This window comes from Acanthopagrus latus, chromosome 5 (assembly GCF_904848185.1).
Source record: "Acanthopagrus latus isolate v.2019 chromosome 5, fAcaLat1.1, whole genome shotgun sequence".
In the NCBI taxonomy this organism is placed as follows: Eukaryota; Metazoa; Chordata; class Actinopteri; order Spariformes; family Sparidae; genus Acanthopagrus; species Acanthopagrus latus.
Window position 1 is genome coordinate 20,364,035 of NC_051043.1, and position 18,243 is coordinate 20,382,277.

The following is an 18,243-nucleotide window of genomic DNA, read 5'->3' on the forward strand; positions in this document are numbered from 1 at the left end:
TTGTTGATGAACATAATCCATGAGGTTAACATTGAGAAACCTTTAACACATTTCTTAAATTGTCCTGGTGCTAATTGATAAATGGCAAATCTTTCCACATCACTGAACCTCTGTAAATCAAACCACACTGTAGTCGAGATGTTCGACAATTCGTAGACTTCACTTTCATTGTAGGGTCCATTTATTAATGTCAGGATTAGTTTTGCTCTTTGACATTGTGTTTTTCTGCCTGTGAGTGTTGGCCAGTCCTCCGGGGGAGGATGGATTGGGCTTTGAACATACATATAAACGCTCGAAAACCTTTTAACGACGTCTATTTTATCCTCAGAGGGGTGAGCATTAAAAAGAGCTCTTTCACTTTTTGCAAATCTGCTCTCAGCCCCTTACAAGATAGTCACAGGATTATAATGACAGGAAAAGCCCCATCAGAGGGAGCGTAAGCCAGCGAGGCTGTACGCTGTTCATATTGGTGCCGTCTGGTGAGATGTGTCCTCGGATTTTAAAACATTTTTTACACTGGCTGTTGAGACCAGTGTGGAATAAAATAACAAGGTGCCTGGGCTAGGCGTGGGTGAAAGTCAGCGAGGAGTCAGTTGTTCCACCCTAACCACCGACTGGGAAGTCGTGTCTCAACAAGAGGCAGCACTTATAAAGTTCAAAAGGGGAATTATTTTTCAGATCACACACACAACAAGGGACTCCAACATGGTCATAAATATTTTATTTTGAAGGGGTTCTTTCAACCTGTGGAGTGTTTTTTTTTCCATTGATTAAGGAAATTATGGTGAAAACCAGAAACATTTTGATTTTTAAAAAAAATTATTCACAGATTTCAATATGCTGCTCGCCATAGGCTGTAATGTATATCCCACAGTTGAAGCAAGTTTGAACCCCCCCCCCTCTCTCCACCCACCCACTGTTGTTGACTGGCTGCGCCGGTTACGTAACCCATTTATGCCTCGCGCACGTGGCCACAGCCATAATAGACGGGCAACATTTTGACGGATTTAAACGTTTCCAGCGAACCAGTGATCACGAACCTTCACACAGCAAAGCCACGTCTCTACCTTCTTCTGATAGGGGGGCGAGAATCTGGTCAAGGAACCCCATTGCTGTGGGGTCGCCATAAAAGATAATAATCCACAGTGGGGGCTGGCTGTCGCATGGGGAGGGGAGGGGGGCCTGTGTATTTGCTTCTTACTAGATCTGAGGGTACACACAGGTTGCCTGTATTCTTTATTTTAACACTAAAATAAATTTAAAGCAAAGTTACTGGAAAATAAATATCCAAGCGTAGCATACGGAAACCAGTTGGATATATTTTTACGCACAGATAATGCTGTTAAATCCTCCCACCCCCATATGGTCTCAGCATGCCCTCAGCAGACTGACCACTACTCCTCTCTCTCGCTCTCTCTCTCTCTCTCCTTCCCTGTCTCACGCTACCCTCCTCCTCCTCCTCCTCCTCCTTCATCCCCTAGCTGTCATCCCGAGCAGCGCTGAGACTACGGCTCAATCCCTAAACGCCCGGATGAGAGCAGCAGCAGCAGCGGCAGCAGCGGCGACGGCGGCAGCACTAGTAAGCGACATTCAGGGCAACATGGTCGCATAGAGTCCGAGGAGGCGCACAGAACACTCCCCCCTCCCTCCACAGCCACTGACGGGACGACGCACGGGGCCTCTGCTGGAATCCGTGACATTTTCGACGCAGCCCACGAAGCCGAGCCGCTTCTGGGAAACGTACAGGCAGAGATATAGAGGCGCGGAGGCGGAGAGCGAGCGGCACGTTTCCCCCCTTGTGGTGTCCTATTTCGTTGGTGAGTACATTTTGTCTGGCTGCCCCCTGTCTTCTCCCACCACCACCCCCCTCCACCCTTCCTTTACCACTGGGTCTTCTTCAGTCACTTTTCTCCTCACGCATTTCCTTTGCGGTGAGCTGTCTGTGCGGGGCTGCATTTCGGAGGAGGAACGGGCCTGGTAAGTGTGCGCGTAAAAACAAGACATGTCCGTGCGTTTCTCCTCTTTCTGTCTCCCCACATGAGCCGCTGCAGCTCCCCGGACACGCAGTCTGCTGACTCGCATTAACGCTATTCTGTTTTGTGACAGGAATCACCGGAACATGTTGCGTTTCTCGTTTTGTGCTCGCGATACTGTTGCCACCGCACGCACGCACGCACACTTACCGAGCGTGTGAATGAAGCTGCTACACGTGTGTGTGTACGTATGTATGTGTGTGTGTGTGTGTGTGTGTGTGTGTGTGTGGGACTCCACATCCGACAGAGAACCACAATAGCAGTGATTCAGTCGGGCTGTCTGCTGGTGTGTTCACTGGTCTGAGCCAGTGTGGGAAACTGGGAAAAGCCAAGACAAACGGCGAGCACTTGGCCCGCAGCGGCGCGTCCAGCGAGGCTTTAATTACTCTGCTGTTAATCACGCGAGTTCATTTCACTCTGTTGAGCTTTACTGTTTGACGACAAGGCGGGTCGACAACTGAGCATGCGCACTGTGCGCTGCCGCTCCATTGCCCGATAACAATAAGACAAGCCTGTCCCAAACATCTCAGAAGTGGCCCCAGGTCACTTCCCTGCTCTCCTTCACCAGCCTCGAGCTTTTTGTTAGCCTATCCTCGTGTTTGATTGGATGGGTTAGTTGTGTCAGACAGACAGGCAGCACAGGGGAATGATAATGTATTTAATAATAATAATAATAATAATAATAATAATAATAATAATAATAATAATAATGATGATCTGCTCACCTGCAGATATCTGTCTGCACCAGCAAGCCAGGGAGTTACTTTGCCACACAATATGTTCCAGGCTCCACCAGCTTCCTCTGCCCCGCCAAGAGATAACTACTTCCTAAAAACAAACATCACAAACACTGGAACATACACGTGGTCAACATGGAGGGGTGGAAAGAAAAACAGGAACTCCTTTCAAATTCAGTGTTGTACTGGAGTGGAAGGAGAAATACATCACTGTAAAGTCCTCAATTAGACGGATTTATGTTCATTAAAGTAAAAATATGTGTTTTTGATAATAATGTTAATAGACTTTGTTTCTATAGCACCTTTTCATACAGAAGTTTCAAGGTGCTTCACATAATGTAATACCATACAGTACAAGAAAGGCTAATGACACAATTGAAATGCGATAAAATCAGATGCTTCACAAGATGCAGTACTGGTGTAATGAGCAGTAAACAAGAAATATATGAAATATACTCCTTAGCAGGGCTCCAGATTAATTTTCACACTGGTTGCTCTAGTGCACCTAACTTTTTTCTTTGAATGATATGCTGCGAGAAAAGGTGGAAATCCATATTTTTCTTCATCTAAATCACCTGCAACAAGAAACAAGGACCAATCCAGACAAATTATCATTATTACTGATGCTCTGTTGTTGGAGCAACATGTTACTGTGGTAGTAACAACTGATTGCAACAACTTTATGAGCACTATTAATTATTGAGTGATTTAATGTTGAATCATGTGTTGTGCAAACTTGTTGTGTTTCTTCATGTAAAATCTTAATTTGTAAACTAACTTGGCTAAAGCACGATATGTCCGTCTAAAATGGGGTGGAGTAGAAGTATTAAGCATGGAAATTGTAAGTAGTTCAGTAAAGTACAAGTACCTCAAAGTACCTGTTCTTGCGTACAGTATGGAGTGAAATGTACTTAGTTACCTTTCACTATTGTAATGCCGACCCGACACACTTTCTAAGTTCAGTCACTGCCAACGACGAAATTAAAGTTCATTTCATGTTCTTTATGCTACACATGCCCAACACCCGTGACTCCTCTCATCCTATGGCTCACATAGGCAGGGGAAGCTCCCAGCGGCCAGTATGTGGCCTGTGAGTTAATGATTAATCTGCATATTACGATAAGGAAGAAGAAAAAAAATGCCGGCGTCTGCTGCCACAACCTCTCATAGTTTTTTCTTTTTTCATGCTCTCGAAAAAATGTCATGTAGGTGCTTTTTACACAGCAGGGGCTCATAAACTGGAATTGCACTGACTGCTCTATCAAGTCTCGCCATGAAGGTTGTCAGACAGATACGAAGGCGTATTATGATAAGATACACAGATTAATAACTTCCCCTGTTTTTCACACACCTTTTCTACTTTATCCTAACGTTATGAGGGCACAGTCTGGGGCCCTCTGTTGACCACCGTCTCTGATAAGGAGCATGTCGCCAGCCTCTCCTTCTCGTGCATTGTTAGAGAACATACCCACCTGTCTGCGAGGTGTGCTTAAGTGATAATTAAATGGCACAGGAATTTACTGGCCGCTCCGCACGCCCATGTTTATACCGTAGGTACAGTATTTGTAGAGCTCCTGAAAAGCGGTTTAATGAAAATTTAAAGTTCCTGCAACCACACAGTTAAATTTTTAATTTCCTAAAGCGTTTGCAGAAGAAACCTGCTCTCCAAGAAAACACGAGTTAAACTCGTCCCTCCAGTGGCGCTGCCTCATCCGACAGCTCTGTCAGAGAGGGAAAAACGAATATCATCGTCTTTTTTTTTTTTTTTTTTTTTACTGGGGCTTAATTAGGTTTTTCCTGCAGCTATCTTGTGGAATTAAGGTGGGTTCGAAGGGACATTAGGGACGGATTCAATTCATATTTCCTCTGTACTTTGACCCTCCCTTTGTCAGCGTAATCCTCTCGGGGGGGGGAAAAAAAGAAAACAAACCGAGTGATTCACACTAAATTGCCAGGGTGCAGCCGCGGCTTCGGCCACACCGTCAATAGAGCTGCTCTCTTGTATGCTCACCCGTAAATCCAAAAGGCTTCAGGAGAGACACACGGCAGTGGCGTGTGTGTTTAAACAGCGGTTTGAGTTGGCAGCTCGTGTTTTTGAAAGTTTTGTGCGTTGTCGAAAGCTGTCCAGGGGGGAGGGAGGGGTAGGGAAGAGCAGTTCACATGCACAGAAGAAGTGCGTTGTGCAATGTTTTCATGTTCAACAAGATGCTGAAAGAGCAGCGTCAGACCAGTTTTCATGGAGGTGATCTCGCTCGGCGCACGTGTGCTGACTGTTGACGGTTTCTAAGAACTGTCTGCCCTCCATGACTCCACCTTTTGTTCCAGGTCGATGTTGGATTCGCCTCAGGCCTCTTGCTCCATCACAAAAATGTCTTCCGTGAGCAGGCAGGTCATGCCACATTACTTGACAGTCTCCCCCTATGCACATTGTCGTTTGTAAACTAAGAATTTTTTTGCTGTGTTTAACCAATATTTGCTTGTACTGGATTTTCAAGTATGAGGATTTTGCTGCCCCACTTTCACCATTTTCACACTGGAATTAGTGTCGACTCTTTTCATCAGGCTACACCCAGAAGACATTACACTTGTTCTGATGAGTCTCAATCAACAACATCCTGAATTATACTTGTCGCTTGTTGTCTTTCGGGAGCCGGTAATGTGTAAGAGTGACACATCTCTCTCCATTCATATCTCTGGCACAAATCTGTTACTGAGAAGGAAGCAACTGCAACCGTGACGTGGAAGGATGGAGAAGTGTTTACAGGCCAACATCCTGAATTTAAACCCATGTCGTAGCATCGCGCCTGAAATGGGTGGGGTTTTTTGTCCAGAGTTAATGGGGTATTTGTTTTATATCTTAGTGATAGCTCGACAAATTCTGGATTACTGACAACTCACACGTGTACTGGTGTTTCAAAAACCAGCATTTACACAGTCATTCTGGTGAAAAGTTGGCCAGTATTGTAAGATTGATTTGTTATTATTCAACATGAGATTGCATAATGAAACTCCAGTATGCTACACACATGAAAATAAAACTTAACATATAGTTGACATTCCTTCACTGGAATCAGCTGACATATACACTAATATAGGTATCTGCAGTATGTTAGTATCTGCTGAGATATCAGTCTGTCTTCTTGCTTCTTCAAAACAAGCAATCTGAGTTCCTCATCTCCGCCGCTCAAATGGGAATCTTCACTGTTTTGTTGACATTTTCAGTGATGCTTGGTGACATGGTCCCTACGGATGACGATGTCAGCCAGTCCACCTCTTTGGTCCAGACTGAAATATACCCTCAATTATCAGATGGATTAAGATGCCATTTTGTACATACTTTCATGATCCCCAGAGGATGAATCCTAATAACTTTGTTGATCCCCTGACCTTTTCCTACACCGGACTTGCGTGTTGGTCTCAGGTGTCTCTTGGATCGGCAGATGAAATTGATGGCTCTGATTTGTAGCACCTGTCTCAGCTGGTGTAAATGCCAGTCAGGTGACTTGCTGTATTTTATCCTGCAGGAGGAAGAGTGCTGAAAGGTTGAACGTCATCAGCTGAAAGTGGTGCTTTCGAGCAGTTTCCCCAATACATGACCAAATAATATTCCGATCATCAGATGGAGTTTGTTTTTATTGCTTCAAAAATTTTGGCATGCTAATATGGTAGACTGTTTAGCATTTAGCCTGAAGCAAAACATAACATAAAAGCAAGCATGACTGATGGATGCTTTTTTACGAGTGGATATATGTTTCATATTGAGGTTATACGAGTACAGTCAGCTGCCTGATACAAGACATTTAGATTTCAGAAGTGAATTCCTTGATGTTGTGCATCCAAGCGAGCGAGAACAAAGGAGAAAGAAATGTGTGGAAAATGCATAGGAGTCTTTTCTGGTTTCCATGACGGTGGGGCACCGTGCAGGCTGGCCCTTCTGCCGGTGGGTGTGTCTGCATCTCTGTGGGCGGAAGGGCAGTTGGCACCGGGGCCGACAGAGTCACAGTCAGAGAACAGTCTGTCTCTCTGATCGGCCCACCTCGCCCTCAGAGCACAATCATCACACTGTTATGTCTAAGTCACATGATAGCACAGAAAGAGTGGGAATCGCCATGCTGTGTGTATATGTGTGTGTGTGTGTGTGTGTGTGTGTCCGCTTGTACTAGCGTGGCCTAATCCATGTTATTGTTGAAAATCTCGTTAAGCATGTCACTGATCATGTGGAGCCGATAACGTGTGTTTTCATTTTGCATTACGGAAGGGTCAAAACAAGCGCGCCGGACAGGAGGGAGAGCAGGAAAGGGTCCGGAGCGAGGGCTGTTGCACGCGCTTAATTAAGTTGCGAGCCAACAGCGATGGGTGAACACGCCGAAAACAAAATGGTACAAGTGTTCAGTATTGCGGTGCTTTAGACGCTGCAGTTCCGTGACTCGCTTGACGATTTGAGATTCCAGGGTTCCTTCGGGCTCAGGGCACCGTTAAAAGCTTGGGAAAATAATCAAAAACCCTTGTAGGTCTTAATTAGACTACTTTACAACCACTGGTTTTGTGTCTGTTTTTGAACCAGATCTAAGTTTTCTGGACACAAAAATACTTTAGGGCCACATTTACGCACTGAAATACTTGTGGTCTGTGCACATATATGTACGCAGCTGGTTTCGGGGAACTCCTGCCTGGTGGCAACCTTGCAAACCCATTTTTAAAAAATGTCGGCACCCCATAATGCTCGTAATGCCCTGTCCTCCTGTCAGCTCCTGTCACGAAGTCCTGCATTCTTCTTTCACCCAAAAGTGAGCCTTAATAGCTCATAATGCCTCGAAGTCTTTGTCCTTCATTATTGTCTTCACAGCACGATTGTGGTATTTTCTTCTGTCTACTTGACAAATATCAGCGTTTACAGCGTCGACTCAGTCATTTAATCCCCGCTGGCGGCCATAGGCTTCCCGGTAGTCATCCCCATCTCGGTTGCTTTGAAGCGAACGGCCCTCCCTCCAAATCGTTATGCACAGAAGAAAACCTCTATTCTTTAAGTTATGGCCTCCTTAAAGTCTAAACCTCTAGATTATTCCTTGTGAAATAATAAACTCATATTGACATGCAAACAATTAGCCATTTATAAGTTAGCGTGTTAGCGTGTGACTGCTTGTGCTAGTTGCATCGTTTACTCTGACCCATTGTGTGTTTTTTGGCCCGTGTTTGTCCTCTCCACTCAGGCCATGAGAGCCATTTTGTAGCATTTCTGGTGGCCTTCTGTAAGCGGCGGGGTCCGTATCAAAGCGTTGTCACACAGAGCGCCTCTTGTTTGGGTGCTGGCCTGGTGTTAACTATGCTAATGACGAGCTTACTGCCCGAACTGTGAGCCATTGTGGTTTTCTTCATGGGAGGTAGGATCGACATTATTTTCCTGTTCTTCTCACTCGAGTACGTTTGTTCAGCAGCACCTATGTCGTGCTTGACTTTAATGAGTCACCATTTACCGCAAAGGCTTGGGGTCAGGTTGAGGTCTTGGAAAAAACTTCTGATGGCAAAACACTTGGGGAAATACGGAGAGAAGCCTGGGAAAAGTTATTCTTGGGAGGATCTGTCATGTCATGTAAACATCATGTTATTTTTGTGCTCTGTGGAGACAAACCTATGCCTCTGTTACCTATAAATTAAAAGTAAATACCTATAAATTGGCTCCAGGTTTCCAGAGAGTCTTTCCTTTTTTCTTGGGAAAGTTGTGTGGGTGACTTGCACGTTAGATATTGTTGTCTTCATAATTTTTTTTAGATATCTAAATATTGCAGTATGGACTCTCCTCCGTTGTTGTTTAGATATGAGTGGGAGGATTACAGAGAATGATACGATGTAGGGGTGTTCGATGATGGCAAGAATCGTTCAGACAATTACCTGATTGTCTTTAGAAACATCATGCATTGATGAACTAACAGAGGATTTCCTCGTACTGTAAAATATATGTATTTCTTACTGTGGAACACATTCATAAAAATGAATAAAGAAGCTGCAATTTTTTTTGATCAAGATAAAATCTGTGACTGAGTAGCATTATAATGAACTACTTTACTGTCGGCTCATGTGCTTTCATTGTGAAATTTAAATTGTAATACACAAATTTTCATTCCCACAAATCCTATTCCTGCATGATATTTTAATCCTAGTGTTTAAAATGTGAGTGGATTGCTTACATGCGGCTCTCGTCCTGAGCTACCGTAACAGCAGCGATAGATGCGCCCCCAGGTTTTTACAAGTGGTGACTTATTGGAAAGTGTTGATCTCAACTAAATGTGCAGCAGCCTCGCTGAGAGTGAATTGGGTTTGTTAGCGAAGGGAGAAAGTGCACAGACCGCTAAGATTATCTTGTAACAGTTGGAAGCCAAAATCGTAAAAAATAAAATGTGATCCATTTGCGAAATAACTTCGTTTAAAATGATTAGACCTGAATTTTCCGCACGGCACGCAGCCCTTGTGTAGGAGTTCCAGGAGAATGTTTTTTCACCGCACTTGGTCTTTCATACGATTTGATTAAGACAATTTATTTGATTTACGTGTGAACATAAACGTCTTTGTAAATGAATTCTCACAAATATCATTGTATATGCATAGCCTTTTAAAGAAAGCATGTGTTTTTCAGTTTCTCCCGTGGGAAAAGGGGCTCAGTAGTTTATTTTGTCTCCTGCTGTTTGAACAGGTGTGAGCTCACATGTCCATTTTCAACTTGTGAGAGGTGTGACAGGCCCTCAGAGGAGAACGATCGACCTGTCTGCTGCACCGCTCCTCGCCGCTGTGCTGGCAGTGTTACCTACCGCCTGCGTGCGTTTGATTGTACGGATGGGGCAGGGCTCCATGTAAGGATGAGCAGCTGGCTGACTGGTCACTGCTCACACTCATGTGACACTGCTATTTCTAGCCAAATCATACCTCCTCCCTACTGCCTTTAGCAACACGAGCAAGTGGTGGATATGTGACACCTCAGAAAAGCAGCGAGGCCAGAGGGTGGGGGCAGTTTGTCAGGTGGAGTCCAGCGCTCGCTGTTCAGAGGCCACCCCCCGCGAGCTAGGTAGAACAATGGCACGTGTGAACGTGAATTATTTTGTTTGGGAGGACAGTGAAATGAAGGTATGTGCTGTAAGTTCATTGTTACTACAGATCTGTCATTTGTCAAGCCAATGTTTGCATGTTTTTCAGATGGCACACTCAAAATAAGCACGTGTTCTGTTGGCTGAGGCACATCTCAGGATGTCAAGAGATCAGGGGATAGTGATACTGTAGTATGGAGCTTTTCTTAGTCCGGGCTTGGTTGCTTATTGTCATTTAGTTTAGAAATCTTTTGACAGTCCAGTTGGCTGTCCAATCAAAGAATCAGAGGTAGAACCCTTACAGCACCCTCAGCTCTCCTGAGGCTCTCCTTGATAGCCCCATTTGTTTCTCACTGTGCTGATCAACGACATTACCTAATGTGATTAATGAGGTAGAGGTTACGTGCTCACACATTCTCGCCGACTCACGGTACATGGTTTCGGGGATGTCAAGACATCTGTGTCAACACATTATATGATGTGAATCTACTTACAGGATCACAGACGTTTCCCTGTGGAGTAGTTGGAGTGACATGTCATGTTTAATACAACGTCTTTGGCGCTGATGAGACTGGTTCGTAACATATTCTTAATTGAACTGATAGTCTTACTGCATGATTTGTCCAGTGGAGTGACTGTGCTGCAAGCTGAAGGTATTTTAAACAAGTGATGTCTTTAATTTTTACCAACGTGACATTTAATTGCAGTGTTGAGAGGATACTATTGTGACGACTGCGCTTAAATCACGTCGCTACGCCTTAACAAGCTGCAACATCCTTAAGATGAATTAATCATGGTGTTCAAAGCGAGCGGAGGATATGATTAGTGGTCTAATACAGGCCCTCCTTTCTAATAATGATAAATTGTATAATCGGTCCTCCTTAGATCTACAATAATCCAAACATAGAAATGAGAACCTTTCGGGAGCTGAGCCTGGAAAAATGCACTGGCACCAAAAATACTGCTGTACTACAAGAAACCCTGGGGAAAACACTGAAAGTGGAGCGTGCACTCAGGTCCTGTCCTTCAGCAAAAAAAAAAAAAAAAATGCTTTTGCAGGGTAATGTCAGGCCAGTAAACGATGGCAGACAGGGATTAAATATCGTACAAAAATCTCCTGGGTTCCCGGCACTGAACGGGCGATGACATCTTCTTAATGTTTCACACATTCCAGCACGGCTACAGTTCTACAGTCAGGGACCCCCCACCACCGCCCAGCGCCCCGGTAATGCTGAGAAGGCTTTACCCAGCTTCAGTCTGAACCGTAGTCAACAAACCTGTCAACATAATCTTTACTCATAAACACTCCTGTTTGTGGCTTGATAAGGTAGTTTTTCATGTTGCCTTCTTGCAAAACTATGAATTATATTGATACTGAAACTGGTATCTTATTAGTAACAGAATCCTGATAATCTTCAAAGTAAAAGGTTATTCAGCCAAGTATGTTTAAGGCTGACGATCGTGTTTTTAAAATTTTTTTTTGCTTTTCCATAAAAGACTGACAGAGTGGCCTCTCTGTACACAAAGCTAGCAGGCAGCGGGGCAGACGAAGTGACAGTGGACAGCTGATGTCTGAATCTCCCTGTTAAACTTTCAAGCACATTGTGTCGTTGCTGTTAAGCTCAATGCCTTAAAGGATCTCTGAATTGAGACTTCCAGGATTTTGGGCTGAGACGCCGTCTGTCCTGTCAAGGCGTGTGAAGCTAACGTTAGCTCAGGCAGCTAAAGTGCTTGTCAGACAGCAGACGTCGTCAGTGTTGTCAAGACATTTTTCAAATGTGACTCAGCAGCAGTTTGTCAATATTACAGTGTGGCCAAATATGGAAATGATCAGCTGAAATAGAGCCACTTTTAAATATTATTAAGGACGCACTGTGTAGTTTTGGGGAAGAAATGTAAAGAGAGGCGAGCAAGAGAAAATTGTAAGAAAAACATCAGTTTTGATGGATTTTCATGTCTGAATAGGCAAAATGAATACAATGTCATACTGTTTAATTTCTTCCTAGCTTCAAGCGGACCTCGTTTTCCTCTGAGGCTATCTTGTTTTATTATGGAAACACTGAGCTTATACAACAATTTTATCAGTATTGTAAATATTAACTTTTTGAGTTTTTAATTCATTTTCCCAAACTATATAGTGCACCTTTAAGTAACGCCCTGCAGGGATGTGCTCAATTACGACCAGTCAATTTAAAGATTCAACCCTCGCTAGTCAGATGCATAAATGCTAATCAGTTATAATTTTATTAATGTATACGTTTAAACTGCTTATTGGCATAATTTTAACTAAATATCATGTCCACCTTGTCGCAAGCATCTTGGCTAACGTTACTAATGTTACAGACTTATCATAAGCAACAATATTTAAGCTTGTAGGTCAAAAGTTTAACTATTTTCTGAATGTTTTCTCTCTTTAAGACCAGCAAACTAACCCACATTTAGAATTTAGGTTCAAAGGAATGTCCAGATGTTGAGTATACAACTATGGGCAGGTTTGCTTGGAAACTGAGCTCTGGGAGGTCCTCAACAGCGAACAGCCGCATACTTCCATTTAATTCTATTAGACAGGTTAGTCTGTGGTCACACTTGGTACAGTCATCTCACAGGCATCTCACGAAATCAATTCAAATAACAATATCGGTCGGAGAGATTGGAGTTATAAATTGCCACCAAAGAGGCCGAAGCCACTGATGTGTTTGCCAGTGGAAACCGCTCACTGTTTATTCTGCTATGGCTTCATCTTTACTCCATTACGTTCATGTGTGTGGCAATAAAGAGGCAAATTGAAACTCATAGCGGACAAGATGCATCTCGTCGGAGACACAAAGCGATCCCCGCGCACTCAGTTCTGCTATAATAGAGCTATGTTTCAAACGACTGGGCTGTTATAAAGTCATCTGGAGGGAAAAATTAGATATGTGAGCGTGTTTTTAAAATGGTGGAGGCAGCACTATATATCTCAGCAAGTTTTCAATGAGCACCACTGCAGCCTACAGCTTGCAGGAGGCGCAGTAAGACTAACTGGAAGAGACAGCAGTAACCTCTCGCTGTGGCAGACGCACGACATGGAGAGTTTAGACTGGAAATGGCATTTACAGCGACCGAAGCACTTTACTCCACACTTGTAAATTCTGGGTATACACGTGGAGAAGCGCAGGGATTTGAGCCTGGTTGTGCCCCCTCCTGGTGGGGCAAGATGATGTTCTGATTTGAGGCGATGGGTGGAAAAGTCTCAAGGAAGTCTTAGTATTAGAGGTGACCCTCCTCCCCGTTCACCCTCCGTCACCGGAACACCAGCAGACCGCTTGTCACAATGAGTTTCCTTCAGCGTCGAGCATGCTGCGACGGCACTCGGACACAAATGAAGTAGCACATGCCAGACACAGCCTCAAACGATGCTGTTCCCGAAAATACCTCCGCCTGGAGTCAACAGCTGTATTGAAACGTTTTTGCAGTGGGTCTAAAATTGTGCCGTTTTTTTTTTTTTTTTCTTTCAGTTATAAAACAGGCGCTTTGTCTGAGAGGAGAGTTTGTTTTGAAGTTCTCCTTTCAGATTGTATTTGTTCAGTATTGCAGCATAAAAAACCTGCCAGGGTGCGACCCGATTTGCAACCTCGCCACACAAATGCAAAGATGAACGCCGCTCCTTTTTTTTTTTTTTTGGAGTTGGAGAGTACAATCTGTGTTTGTGCACCATGTGCTGTAAGTGTGCAACACAACTGGCAAACATGTGATAGATAACGCCGGTGACACAGTGTGTACTGTGTGATTTTAAGATTAACTCATTCATGCTCCAGAGGTAGTGGCAGCCGTTGCAGCAGCGTGGGGATCCAGCTTTCCTGCCAAGCAACATTTTTTACTCTGCATTCAAGATTTTGATTTTTGTTGGTGCACAAATGTGTTTGCTGTCAGGAAAACTGCCCGTGGACTCTTCAGCGTCTGTCACTGTGAGTCTTTTAAGACTTTTTGTTGTTTATGAATCTCTCGAATGGATCCTTGCTGTTGCACAACAAAATACCCTTGACAGTTTCAAACATCAGCTTGATGTTAAAAGTCTTGGCTCGCACACAAATCTCTTTTATTAGCAGTACAAACATTGTAGGGACGTAGCAGAAATATGTTCCCCAGAGGGAATACGACATACAGTTCACCCCCCGCGGTGAAGACACGCTGTGCCGAATTCCGCAGCAGTTTCCTCTCAACAGATTTGTTTTCAAACATGACCAGCTTTATTTTCCTCCCTGTATCAGGATGTCGTAAGAGCACGACATGAAGTTAATTCAACATATTGGGTGATGAAGGTGCATCAACCAGTACCAGTCAGAACTTGGTGTCACTAAAACTTAAGCTTTATTTTAATGAGGATAGCCTTTGCATTAATATTGTATAAATTAGATCAAAGGAGAATTATTATCTTTTATTTTTTTTCTTTCCTTTAGCATTTTATATAGTTCTTGTACAAAGGTCAAAGGTCACACCATCAGAAACTCTTCTGCAGAAAACACTGCTCCTTAAACGCCTCGTCAGTAGCCCCGCCTTTAAGTCTTTGACTTTCGGACATCACACCACTATTTTTTGCTCACTACATGTTTACATGCTTTAATGTTAAATCAGTTCTCTCATACAGTAACATATCTGGAAGTGAGCATAATATGTCCCCTTAAGCCAATCTGACCACAAATCAATGGCAGTTTTTGATAGCTTGTGATAATCACGATTGACTTTTAATCCCAGGCCCAAGTCCACTTCTATGGTTGTTGTTTTTTCCCCCTATAAATTCAAACATTCAAAAAGATCTTTAAACAAGCTCCCTTGCTCGAGACCCCTTGACGCGATTAAGGCCAAACTGCTGAAGTTGTCATGTGAATTCCCCCCCTCCTGTTGTGACCGACCCAAGTGCCATTCTCGCACCTTATTCTGCGGCCCGCGGCTAATGCTAGCAGCACGTTATTGAGCATTACTCTTAGTTTTCACCTAGAATAACTAGCGGGGGTAATCCGCTGACTCACTGACTCGCAGGCCTAATCTGGCAAGGCTCATGTCGTTTTTTTTTTTTTCCTTCCGCCATGTGTAGGATGTGTACACTGAGGTTAAGCGTATGGTTAATTACTTGTGTGTGTGTGTGTGTGTGTGTGTGTGTGTGTGTGTGTGTGTGTGTGTGTGTCTGTGCGGACGCCTGGCATTCCTGCAAAGTGGTGGCAGAGCAAAGGACCCCGTGTTCCCCCTGCTGCCGCCACGTCTCCCAGTACGTGCGCTCAGCAGCAAGTCTAATCAAAGCGCTGCATAATACTGTTAGCTGGGTCATGTGCTGGAAGCCAGGATTAAGAGCAGGAGGGCACAGGCCACTAGATCCAGCTTAGTGAGGGGGTGTTCTCCCTCTCTCTCTCTTTTTCTCTCTCTCCCTTTTCTCTGTCTGCGTCGTTCTCCATACTCATCTGTTCACATGTGGGGACAAAGCCATCCAAGGTCACAACAGTCCATAACACAGTAGTTACACGGAGCATAATGCCTGTATCAGTTTGTTATATCCTGTTTTCAGAACCAATGTAGTCGCTTTGAGCTGCGTTTACTGCGAGTACAATAAAAAATAAAAAAAAACTACACAGATATGAGTAATATCTCAATGCAAGATATGTATCAGTCGATCTTTTCAGTCATTGTGGTTGTTTTCAAAAAGAAAGTAAAAGTGTGAAAATGAATCGTGTAATGCGCGTCAGAGTACCTGGAAGTTTATTTTATATTTGCACTTTATGAGGTAGTTTTTAGTGTTAAAGGATAAGTTCACACAATACTGAACATTCAGTTATTATCTATTCCCCCCTGTGTCCATTTGAAGTTTTAGTCCTCAAAACATTTCTGAAGCCTCACAGGAAAACAGCGTTGCAGCATTCCCCTAAACAGTAGAGTAGGGTAGATGGGCACCAAAAAAAAAAAGACATGAAATCTCTTCATAAAGCTCTTCTTTGGAAGCCCAGAGATCCTGCATTGACTTGAAAAGAGCATCTTTAGAAAGGGTGTGAATGTCTTCTCAGCTCAATTTGGGATCTTGGAGCTTCCTGAGACTTTGATCATGCTGGACTTGCTGTATGGAGTGTTGTTATGTGTTTTTCTTTGTCTGTTTTCCTAAGAATTCCCCATCTACTTAAGTTGTTTATGAGAATGCGGTGACGCTATTTTTGCTGTGAAGCTCCAGAAATGTTTTGTGGACTACAAAACCTTCAGCCGACTTTCCATCAGAATGGGGATGACAAGATAATGACTGAAATTTTCATTTTTGGCTGAAGTTATCCATTTATCACTATCAAAAGCCAAGTTGACTGTACATCGATTTAAATTTTGTAAGACAATAAAAACCAAAAACGCACCAGAGGATTCATTGCTTTAATAAGCTCTTTATAAGATCTCCACCTTGGAGGACATTTTCATTAAGATTTCATTGTCAGAGCAATGTGGACAGATGGCCAGAGCCCAGCCGACAGGGTGCATTTATCTACATTAGTTTGGAGGTAGCCTAAAACATAATTCATCATGTTGCTACCTGTCCTTTCTCACCAAGTCTTTCTCATTATCCGTGCTGCGTTTTTCGGCGTTCACTAATACCGGCACCCACTTTGCCCCAGTAACACATTTTAATACCACTGAGCATGCCAGCAGTAGATTACCAGCCTCAGCAGTCGAGAAAAGAGGTAGGTAGGTTGGAGGTCCTGGCAGCGCTCCGTGTGCACCGGGCCAGATCAACATTTCTCAGTTTCCACACCTCAGATGAGGAGAGATCGAGAGGGGTAAGCGGAGGGGGGAAAGGGCAGGAAGGACAGGGGGTGAAGGGGACACACTCCCGCTACTGGGTGCCGATGCTAATTTCGCGGAAGAGAACTGGAACTGTCCGGATAAAGCCGAGCACGGGGAGGGTGTGAGGGGAGGAGGAGGAGGAGGAAAACAGAGAAAGGGTCAAGGGTAAGATGACTCCCACGCTCGGGAACACGAGGACAGGTGGGAGAAAACGAAGAAAGACGGACTGCGACCTCAGAAAGCCCACGACTGTCGGTAGGTACTGAGCGTAATTGTGTCGGTGGACCTGTGATGCAACGGGCCGGCCAACAAAACAAGCCCCCTTACTGTTGGTAATAAAATTGCTGGCTCTCCACATAAATCTTTCAGGCACATTTTGATTGGTCAATTAGAATCCCTGCTGTGAGCGTGGTTTATTCTCAGAGATGACTAATAGTTTCTGCTGGCCTAAAAGCTTAATATTGCATTGAGCACCGTGTCCTTTGTGTCGCTGCTATTTTAGTGGTTTTTATGTGTGTGTGTGTGTGTGTGTGTGTGTGTGAGCGCTCAGCTGGACGTCTCCGGAGAATGGTGTCAAATCCCAGATGTATTAACTTACAAGAAAAAAAAGCAAGACTGTTTGTTGTAGCGATATGAACTTCCTCGCCATCATTCTGTTTTATGAGCGGTGTTGTATGGCTGTCGATTACTGTCCTTTTATGGGCCCTTTTCATGAAGCGCCACATACATAAACAGTGTAAGGACCGTGGTGTGCGTCTGTCTCAGTCACTTGAAACAGTTGTACAGACACTCGGAACAGGGAGGAGGCGCTTCAGTCACTTTGCCATTTCAGGGTGAGGGAGTCAATCTTACGCGCAGTCTCCTCTGAAACCAGAGAGAGCTGACCTTAAAAGAGTATTTAAACATAAGGCTAACTCAACACTGACAGCCAGAGGGGGGGCTCGATTGTTTGCTGTTGTAACGCAATCTGCTTTTGCGTTGCTAAAGGCTCGTCCGGGGAGTGTGAGCCTGACGTGTCTCTGATTCTGACATCCCTTGAAACTGGAATCGAAGAGCTCACTAAACTGCCTTATTAATCCACAGTGGACACTGAAAACCACCAAGTGGCTTTGACATCACGGACTAATGTGTCCGAGTTCTCATTTGAAATAGTGATAAAGTATTGTGTGTGTTTGGTGGGCGGTAAAACTGGACTGCAAGGAATGTAAGGTAACACTTAAAGATGCAACATGCAAGTGTTGGACGGCTGTATAATTTAGCTAACTGCTACTAGCTGTAGTTGCCATTAGCTAGTTAGCTTAATTAGCTGTGCAGTTAGCAGACCAGAGCCTGAGCTATACTGTCTATCGGCTCTTGAATGTGGTGTAAAGTGGTGTTATGACACAGACAGGACTGTCCTAGGTGATAAGCAGGCTGGCTTCAGAACATGCATTTGCAACAATTGTCTTTCACATCACGTCAAAACTGTGATTGTATCACATTCTGTTGAGGCATCTTTTCTCTGTATTAAACCCCTTTTAAGGGGAAGTGCCAAGATTTCTAACTGAAAAGGGGTGTTCATACTTCACAGTGTGTTTACAGTATAAGCAGTCATTCTAGAAGTAAACT

The 18,243-nt window shown here is 44.0% G+C and overlaps 1 protein-coding gene across 5 annotated transcripts in view; it reads left to right on the forward strand.

Annotated features, from left to right (window-relative positions):
- Nucleotides 1-984: 984 nt before the first annotated feature.
- Nucleotides 985-18,243, forward strand: part of slc20a2 (solute carrier family 20 member 2) — a 48,975-nt gene continuing 31,716 nt past the window's right edge. The window contains exon 1 of one of the 5 annotated variants that reach the window (XM_037097902.1): nt 985-1,817. The gene's annotated coding sequence lies outside the window, so the exon portion shown is untranslated. Of the gene's footprint in view, nt 1,818-1,874; nt 1,978-9,866; nt 9,887-18,243 lie in introns of those variants that run through there. The other 4 variants (XM_037097893.1, XM_037097901.1, XM_037097898.1 and 1 more) reach the window with 4 other exon arrangements.